Consider the following 10,087-nt stretch of genomic DNA (forward strand, 5'->3'; position numbering starts at 1 on the left):
ACAAAAGATGGATATTGCTGTCAATGTGCCATAACCTCAGACAGGCCTTCAGAGTAAACTTGGCAACTCTGTAAAACGGACAGACTTTCGCAAACCACTAATGCATCACCATGAGTCTGTGACGTTAGATTTGATAATTTATTCTGTGTTTGCTTACTCCATAGTCCTGTCCTTTGGGACATGGTAGGTTTTTAAATCAAAACAGTACTTTATTCGGGGGGGGTTTTCTTCTGTTTTCAGTTTTGTGTTTAATAGCCTTCTGGTCTGCTTTTGACATGCACTCTGTATGTCTAACGAGGAACTCCTACACTACACTACAGTACTTCAGTCACTTATTGAGCTTTAGCTTGTATCTTTTGCTAGTATAAATCGTATTATGTCTGATTGTTTCAGATGAGTACTTTTGAAAAACCCTCACTGCTCTCCAGTGCAGTTGTCATCAACACTCCAAACCCTTGTGCTGGAGTTCTGGGGTGAAGCACTGCTACAGTAGACAAGGAAGCACCCCTCATTAACTTTTGTATCAGATTTGGGGATTTATGATAATTTGGCACTACAGCTGTTATTTTTGTTGTTGTTTTTGAGGCAGCTATTTGATTTAGATTCTAATTGACAGAGATGGTATTGACAGAGATGACAGAGATATTTTATGTTTACTTGCAGACGTTTCACTCTTTTGTTCTTTCCATCACTGCTGCTTTTTAAATGGCAGCTCAAACTAAGATCTACTACCATCGAAGGAACCAGTGTCTCAAGTCGATGCCTGCTCTTCATGGCTCCTCAGCTTTGACATGATGACATCACTGGAATAGAATTCTAAAAGTATTGGTTTCAGTTCCCTTTGAAGGTGTGTTTTTGTACAATACTAGGTTTCGGTTTTTAGGTATGCAGGACTAGATATTCATCCTTTTGAGGCAAATACTAATTAATTATGCTGTCAATATGCTCAGTCATCATTACACTGCTGAGATTGTACTGTAAAAATGTCCCCTACTGTAGAATATGTTACTAGCTAGACTTCCATTCTGCCTGCATTGGACCTGATTCTGGACATCAGATATTTCTTAAAAATGGTTTTAGAGACTGTATTCTACAAAGATGCACAGAAAACAACTGGGCTTTCAGGATGTTTTTTTTCCACATGTACATCCTTGTGAATGTTCAACTATAAAAGGTTTTTGAATTCTAAGTGTTGAAAAGCTATACGCTTTTGCTGTAGATATTTTTGTAAGAGACTCTTTTTGCTTCTTGGAAATGGACAGCACTTTGCAGCCAACTGTGTAGCCTCCTTGCTACCATTTGTTTGAAATGTATTATATTTATATTTATTATTATTAGTTGGATATGAACACCTTAATTATCTTTATATGGTGTTGTTTAGACTTAAATATTCTTGTAAATAAAACAGATTGTGTAAATACTGTTTTTAGAACATTAAATAATGTGTAAGATTAAAAGTTATTTTTGTATTAGAACCGAATAGGTTCAAGAACATCTGAAAGATTGTGTGAATTCCAGTTAGCATTTGAAAAAAATATAGTATAAGAAAACATTTGCAATGGATGTACTGTATGGTGTGAATAAGTGCTCTGTATGTCCAGTGAGCAGAGAGAGATTGGATGACTGAAACCCAGTGCAAATTATTTCCATTCACTTTTGACTTTGCCAAAGCAATAGTTAATTTAGGGCAAGTGAATACAGGGGTTATCTTGTTTTATTTGTTATAGTAACAACATAAAATACACCTTAATGGAATAGTCATTGTACTTGTTTGGAAATTATAATTGATGGATTCCAGGTTCTACAGTTATAGTGTATGTTTTGCAAAGCTGTTCTTTGTCAGATGATCCATTACTCAATAGAAAGAAATGGATGAATTGATCATCATCTTTTTGCCAATTGAAACCCACAATATCTGGTTGAAAATATGTGATTTGCTTTTGACATAAGAAAGATCGCTTAGCTTTGCCTAAATTGTTGCTAAGGCTTTTGCAGTGAACTCATGCAGAATGCTGATGTTTACAATGTTTATCAATTCATGAGTTTTTAAGTGATTTAAGCATTCATACCTTCTCGGGGTGTAACGTTTCACCCAGCCCACGGTTCAGTTCATACTTAATTTTTTGTGTCACAGTTCGGTTCAACAGGAAAGTTTTTTTAAACAAAACTAAATCATTCTCTATCAGTACGCCGATTGGCTTGTGTGACTCATACAGAGCTCATGTTTGGAGCACTGGACTTTTTATTTCCTACTCCTTATAGGGCCTTATAAAATCTATTTTGTTTTTCCACATTTTGGATTTATCCAATTTCTTTCGTTTTTGAAATTCAAAATTACACTTGGAAGCATTAAAATATGACAAAAATGTATATTATGTATATTATGTGTATTATTTCAACGAATGTGCCTATTTTCTTGTGCTTCTAAACAAGCTCCTACAAATGGATCATTTACTATAGTGGAGCAGTTAAGCAGCAATATGTTAATGAATTGTTGTAATGATAAAGTTAGGTTAATGAAGGAGTGCAATGAAATGCAAATGCAGGAGTGCAATGAAGTTCAACAGCAACACACTTCTACATTTTACAATAGACACTGATGCTATGTGTGTATAAGCAATACCAATAGTTGGACTTGCTGAAGCAAAACCACTAATATGAATATGTATGAGCAATAATAATAGTTGGCCTATCTTTGAACGATAGTTAGAGAACCACTCAATATTCGTTGCTAAAACAACACAGCACAAGTCCAAAATGCATGTAGTTGATGAGTAATCCAGCTAGTTCAAGTGACTGGTCATATGTACACAGTATTGTAAACCATACAATGAAATGCTTACTTTGCAAGCTTCCTCTCAACAGTGCAGTAATAACAGAAGTAAACATAACAAAAATACAGTAAGGCGCAATACAAGTACTAAATCAATAGCAATAATTAAAGTATAAGTATCTGGTAAGTGACAGGTATATGTTAATGAAGGAGTGTCCGGGAGGAGTGAGACGAGCTGGACAGATAACTTTTGAACATTATACTCAGATGCTGTTAGGGAAGTTTCCATGGATTTGGTGACTACCATGGGGGTTAGTTCAACCAAAGCATCAGAGGTGCTCAACAGGTCTTGGAGAAGCTTCAAGGGTCCAAGATGGGGAGATCACCAGGTCAGACCTTTTGTAAATATATGGTCTTGTAGGCACAGCAGGTCTCATTACAGCATTTCCAGAGTGCATTTCTTACTGAGAATGAATTAAGTAAATTAGTTAATTAATTCTTGAGTAGTTAATTAGTTTTTTTGTGGTTACATTTCTACGAGACAGTTACAATACAGTTTCTACCTTCGGGCAATAAGACTTTTGAACAGCTAACCCTAGCTGCCCACCTGCACTATCTGCTGCTCACCTGCACCTAAGACAATTTCCTCTCTGCACATCAACCACACACACATGCCCACACTTACACTTACTACCATCACTGCTGCTATTTATCAATGTATTGTATTGTTCACTTTATTTAACATGAATGCCTATTACACTTATTGTCTTATCTGCTATTATTGTATTTTTATTCTTGTCCTGATATTGAACTGCTGAGAGGAAGCTGGCAAGGAAAGCATTTCATTGAACCTTTTAAGGGAAACAGGGCTAATGAGACATTTTACAATGCAGCTTGCATGTATTTAAAAAAAACAAGGACCTTTAACAGTTTACAGGTGAGTGAGTATAGACCAGCAACAGGTTGGTAGAGGCAGTACATGAGGATCCGTGTCAGTTTGCAAATCGTTTTTGAAGTTGATATTTCAAAATATCTTACTTACTGATCCCTAGTTAATTTGAATCAACATTTACTGTGGTCATGTCTACTAACTCTAGTATCACACTCCCGCCCATCGCGCCCTCAGTCAATGTGAGTCAATGTGCTCGCTGTCACTTCAGTCACTAATAAAAAGGTGTCCACTTTCAAGTTGCATGCAAGACATTCCCAATGTTCATGCAGGATCGTATAGACATGTACCTCTCATGCAAATCGTATTTTAAGTTGATATTGCAATCTGCACTTCATTAGACACTTTATTAGGAACACTATACTAATACTGGGTAGGGCCTCCCTTTGATCTCAAAACAGCCTCAAATCTTCGTGGCATTGATTCCACAAGATGTTGGAAATATTGCTTTGAGATTCTGGTCCATGATGACATGATTGCATCACACAATTCCTGCAGATTTTTCAGCTGCAGTTTCAAGCTGTGAATCTCCTGTTCTACCACATTCCAAAGGTGTTCTATTGGATTCAGATCCGGTGACTGGGAAGGCCACTAAAAGAACACTGAACTCACTGTCATGTTCATGAAACCAGTTTGAGACGACTTTTGCTTTGCAATATGGTGCATTATCATGCTGGAAGTAGCCATTAGAAGATGGGTAAATTGTGGTCATGAAGGGATGCACATGGTCAGCAACAATACTCAAATAGGCTGTGGCATTCAAGCGATGGTTGATTGGTATTAACAGGCCCAAAGTGTGCCAAGAAAACATTCCTCACACCATTACACCACCTCCACCATGAGAAGGTGTCCTAATAAAGTGCTCAGTGAGTGTATATACAGGCTATAGCGGTAAGGCATGATTGCTGATAACCATGGTTACAATTTCATGAGATTATCTGTCATTAAAAGCTTAGTTTGAAATGCGGGAACAAGAACTGGTTTCAGCTATTACAGTATGGGTAAAAGTGGAAAAAGAGGCATCATCAGAATCAGAACTTTTATTTGGCCAAGCATATTTGCACATACAGGAAATTGAGTTGGTGAGGTTGGTGCATGGGACATAAAAAACAATAGGAAATATTGACAAAAAAATAGCAAAATATTGACAAAATACCAATAACAAATTTACAAATCAACAAAACAGAACAATAAAACAATACATTTTGTAGGCTGTGCGAGGCTAAGTGGCAATGAGGCTAGAGGCTGTGAAATGGGTTTGCGGCATGTACACTATGAATCATTTTAAATTATAAATTACACTGTCAGTGCATTATGTGTATGTGTGTGTGTGTGTGTGTGTGTGTGTGTGTGTGTGTGTGTGTGTGTGTGTGTGTGACAGGGTCGGGTGGGGTGGGGTGGGGTGGGGTGGGGTGGGAGGTGGAAGTCCCAGAGTCAGTGAGAGGAAGGGAGCTTGTTTGTGTGCCCCACTGCCATGGGGAAGAAACTATTCAGGTGGTGAAGGGTTTGGTCTTGATTGACCGGAACCTTTTGCCGGATGGAAGTCTATGGAAGAGGTGGTGACCAGGATGGGAAGGATCAGCTATGATCTCTCCTGCTCTCTTACTGGTCCTGGAGTGGAACAGGTCCAAGAGAGATGGCAGGTTGCAGCCGATGACCTTCTCTGACCAAATAGTCCGCTGCAGTCTGCCTTTGTCCTTGGCAGTGGAGGCAGCGAACCATATGGTGATTGATGGGCTGAGGATGGACTCAATGATGGCTGTGTAGAACTCGACCATCACTTTCTGCGGCAGGTTGAATTTCTTCTGCTGCCGCAGGAAGAACATCCTCTGCTTGGCCTTCTTGATGGTGGAGGTCATGTTCTGCGCCCACCTGAGGTCCTATGAAACCCACCTGAGGTCCTGTGTTCCTTAACTAATGGCAATAAATACATTTACTACTAAATACATTTTCTACAGACCGCTCCCCCCCCGTCGCACCTCTCTCCATCCAGGAGAGACGTTAACAAACTGTTAAAGAAACAGAACCCCCCAGCTGGACCAGATGCTGTCTCCCCCTCCACACTGAAGCACTGTGCAGACCAGCTGTCTCCAGTGTTTACGGACATCTTTAACACCTCACTGGCTGAATACATGGTACCTGCCTGCTTCAAAACATCCACCATCATCCCAGTTCCCAAAAAGCAGAGGATCACAGGCCTTAATGACTACAGACCAGTCGCCCTGACCTCTGTGGTAATGAAGACCTTTGAGCGCCTCGTGCTCACCCACCTCAAGGCCATCACCAACCCCCTCCTTGACCCACAGTTTGCAGTTTGCCTATAGAGCCAACAGGTCTGTAGACAACGCAGTCAACATGGGACTTCACTTCATCCAACAGCACCTAGACTCCCCCGGCACCTACGCCAGGATCCTGTTTGTGGACTTCAGCTCTGCATTTAACACTATCGCCCCAGCTCTCCTCCAGGACAAGCTATCCCAGCTGAGCGTGCCTGAGCCCACCTGCAGGTGGATCACTGACTTTCTGACAGACAGGAAGCAGCAGGTAACGGCTGGGCAAGCTTGTCTCAGAGCCCCGGACCATCAGCACCGGAGCCCCACAAGGCTGTGTGCTCTCTCCTCTACTCTTCTCCCTCTACACCAACAGTTGCACCTCTCGCCACCCTTCTGTCAAGATTAATTGGATTAATCTCTAACGGTGATGAGGCCGCCTACAGGGAGGAAGTTGACAGCCTGGCTTCCTGGTGCAGCCAGAACTACTTGGAGCTGAACGCCCTAAAAACTGTAGAGATGGTAGTAGACTTCAGGAGAAGCCCAGCCCCACACCTCATCATGTGTGACTCCCCAGTTAACATTGTGGAGTCATTCAGATTCCTGGGAACAATCATTTCAAAGGACCTCAGGTGGGCAGAGAACATCACCTCCACCATCAAGAAGGCCCAGCAGAGGATGTTCTTCCTGCGGCAGCTGAAGAAATTCAACATGCCGCAGCTCATCAATCACCGACTGGTTTGCTGCCTCCACTGCCAAGGACAAAGACAGATTGCAGCGGATCATTCGGTCAGCCGAGAAGGTCATCGGCTGCAACCTGCCATCTCTCCTGGACCTGTTCCACTCCAGGACCAGTAAGAGAGCAGGAAAGATCATCGCTGATCCTTCCCATCCTGGTCATCACCTCTTCCAGAGACTTCCATCCGGCAAAAGGTTCCGGTCAATCAAGACTAAAACATTGCGCAGACTTCCGGTATGATGTCGTGGGGGTGAGACACACATTACAGAGCTCCCAGTGAACTTGTGAAATGATATTGTTTTAACATCGCCCTGGACTTAAATATTTGTTTCTGTGGGATCATACATTTGCGAGATAACGTTTACTACGCTTTATGTTACTGCTGAAATGAGTGGCAAACCGAAATCCTCACAACAAACACGGCAGGCTAGTATTGCTAGCAAACTTTCAAATATGGCGAAGGACAAGGCGAGTGGCAAGGTGGAAGATACTATATCCATGCCTCAACTTGTGACCGAACTAGCTAAGCTCACAGTAAACATCTCCACGTTGATTCAAGACTCGTTAAAACCTCTCCAGACTGCTGTAGATGCTATACGTGACACCGTCAACTCGTTTCAAGCCAGACTAACTTCGACGGAGGCTATAGCTGGTGAAAATTTCGAGCGCTTGAACACTGCTGAAGCAACTATAAACACGCTGAAAGTAGCTAATCAAGAATTGTTAGATCGGGTGGATGATCTCGAAAACAGATCACGCAGGTCTAACCTGCGAATCGTGAACATTCCGGAGGGCAGCAAGAATGGCAAAGATCCAGTTAAATTCATGGAAGAGCTACTTGTGGAATGTTTGGGGTTGAGTGTTTTCGCTGAGCCACCTGAAGATTAGATTAGATTAGATTAGATTCAACTTTATTGTCATTGTGCAGAGTACAAGTACAGAGATAACGAAATGCAGTTAGCATCTAACCAGGAGTGCAAAATAGCAGAAAGTGCAATGAACAGTATTTACAGGTAGTGCAATATATGATCAGTAGTAGTGCAGTATAATATAGCAGTGCAGTATAGCAGTATATGAGTAACAGTAGCATTATAGCAGAATAAATAAATAGTTACAGTATGAACAGTGTAGCAGCATATGAGCTGTATGGGTAATGCAGTCTAGCAGTATATATGTATTAACAGTAGCATGAGGTAGATAGCAGAATAAATATAAATATGGAATGCCGTATAAACAGTATAAACAGGTATGTACAGTATGTGCAGTAGTATTAAGAAAATATAAGGATATGTGCATTATGTGCAGTATGAACAGTATGGACAGGTATGTACAGAAGAGCAGTGGTATGAGTAAGAGCAGGGGAGGGGAGTGGAGTAATAGTGCAATAGTGCAATTGTCCGGGGGGGGGGGGGGGGGGTTGCAGGGGTAGTAGGTTGTCAGGTCGGTGCAGTGTTCAAGTTCAGTAGGGTGACAGCCGCAGGGAAGAAGCTGCCTCTGAACCTACTGGTTCGGGTGCGGAGAGACCTGTAGCGCCTCCCGGAGGGGAGTGGGGTGAAAAGTCTATGGTTGGGGTGAGAAATGTCCTTGACGATGCTGCGTGCCTTACGCAAGCATCGTTTGCCCTGGACAGCCTCGATGGAGGGGAGTGAGGAACCGGTGATGCGTTGGGCAGTTTTCACCACCCTCTGCAGTGCTTTCCGGTCCGATGCCGAGCAGTTGCCATACCATACTGTGACACAGTTGGTAAGGATACTCTCGATGGTGCAGCGGTAGAAATTCACCAGGATCTGAGGAGACAGATGGACCTTCTTTAGTCTCCTCAGGAAGAAGAGACGCTGGTGAGCCTTCTTTATCAGGGTGGAGGTGTTGAGGGTCCAGGAGAGGTCCTCAGAGATGTGGACACCCAGAAACTTGAAGCTGGTGACTCGCTCCACCTCAGTCTCGTTGATGAGGATGGGGGTGTGTACGCCAGCTTTAGACTTCCTGAAGTCCACAATGAGTTCTTTGGTCTTCTTGGTGTTGAGAGCCAGGTTATTGTCGTTGCACCACACTGTTAGGTGCTGGACCTCCTCCCTGTAGGCCGACTCATCGTTGTTGCTGATGAGACCGATCACCGTTGTGTCGTCTGCAAACTTAACAATGGTGTTTGAGCCATGTACAGGTGTGCAGTCGTAGGTGAAGAGGGAGTAAAGGAGGGGGCTCAGCACACAGCCTTGTGGAACGCCGGTGTTCAGGATGAGGGTTGAGGAGGTGTGGTTGTGAAGCCTAACAGACTGCGGCCTGTTGGTCAGGAAGTCTAGAATCCAGTTGCAGAGGGAGGGGTTGATGCCCAGTTGCCTGAGTTTGGAGATCAGTTTGGAGGGGATGATGGTGTTGAATGCTGAGCTGAAGTCAATAAACAGCATTCTCACATAAGAGTTAGTCTTGTCGAGGTGGGACAGGGCGGAGTGAAGTGCCGTTGAAATGGCATCCTCTGTACTCCTGTTCTGCCGGTAGGCGAATTGAAAGGGGTCCAGTGTGGGTGGTAGGCAGGTCTTGAGTTGAGCTAAGACCAGCCTCTCGAAGCACTTCATGATGATGGGCGTGAGTGCCACTGGTCGGAAGTCATTTAAGCTCGTTGCAGTGGAGTGTTTTGGCACCGGCACGATGGAGGTGGTTTTGAAGCACGCGGGGACAGCTGCTTGGGCTAGGGACAGGTTGAATATGTCAGTCCAAACCTTAGTCAGCTGCACAGCGCAGGCCCTGAGGACGCGTCCGGGAATCCCATCAGGACCAGCAGCCTTGCGTGCGTTAGTCCTGCTCAGTGCCGCACACACGTCGGTGGGAGATAGAGTGAGGGGCTGGTGATCCGCAGGGAGCACAGCCTTGATGGCCACCTCCTTGTTGTCCCTGTCAAAACGGCCGTAGAAGTGGTTCAGCTCATCAGGGAGGGAGGCGTCAACGGAGAGGGGTGAGGTGTTAGTTGTTTTGTAGTCTGTGATGGCCTGGATGCCCTGCCACATGCGTCGGGGGTCAGAGTTGTTTCTGAAGTGATCCTCTATCCTCAGCTTGTGGTTGTGCTTGGCCTTTTTGATGCCCCTCTGCAGATTAGCCCTGGATGAGCTATAGGCCCGAGCATCCCCTGATCTGAAGGCAATGTCGCGTGCCTTCAGCAGGAGTCGGACCTCACTGTTCATCCATGGCTTCTGATTAGGGAAAGTGGTGGTCCGCTTGAGTGTGGTGACACTGCTGATGTTGGAATTGATGTAGTCCAAAACAGATGAGGCATATGAATCAATGTCCGTGTGGGAGTCATGGGTGGCCTGAGTGGCAAACACACCCCAGTCAGTGTTTCCAAAACGCTGCTGGAGCGCTGA

The sequence above is a fragment of the Argentina silus genome, assembly GCF_951799395.1.
Source record: "Argentina silus genome assembly, chromosome: 14".
NCBI classification, from domain to species: domain Eukaryota; kingdom Metazoa; phylum Chordata; class Actinopteri; order Argentiniformes; family Argentinidae; genus Argentina; species Argentina silus.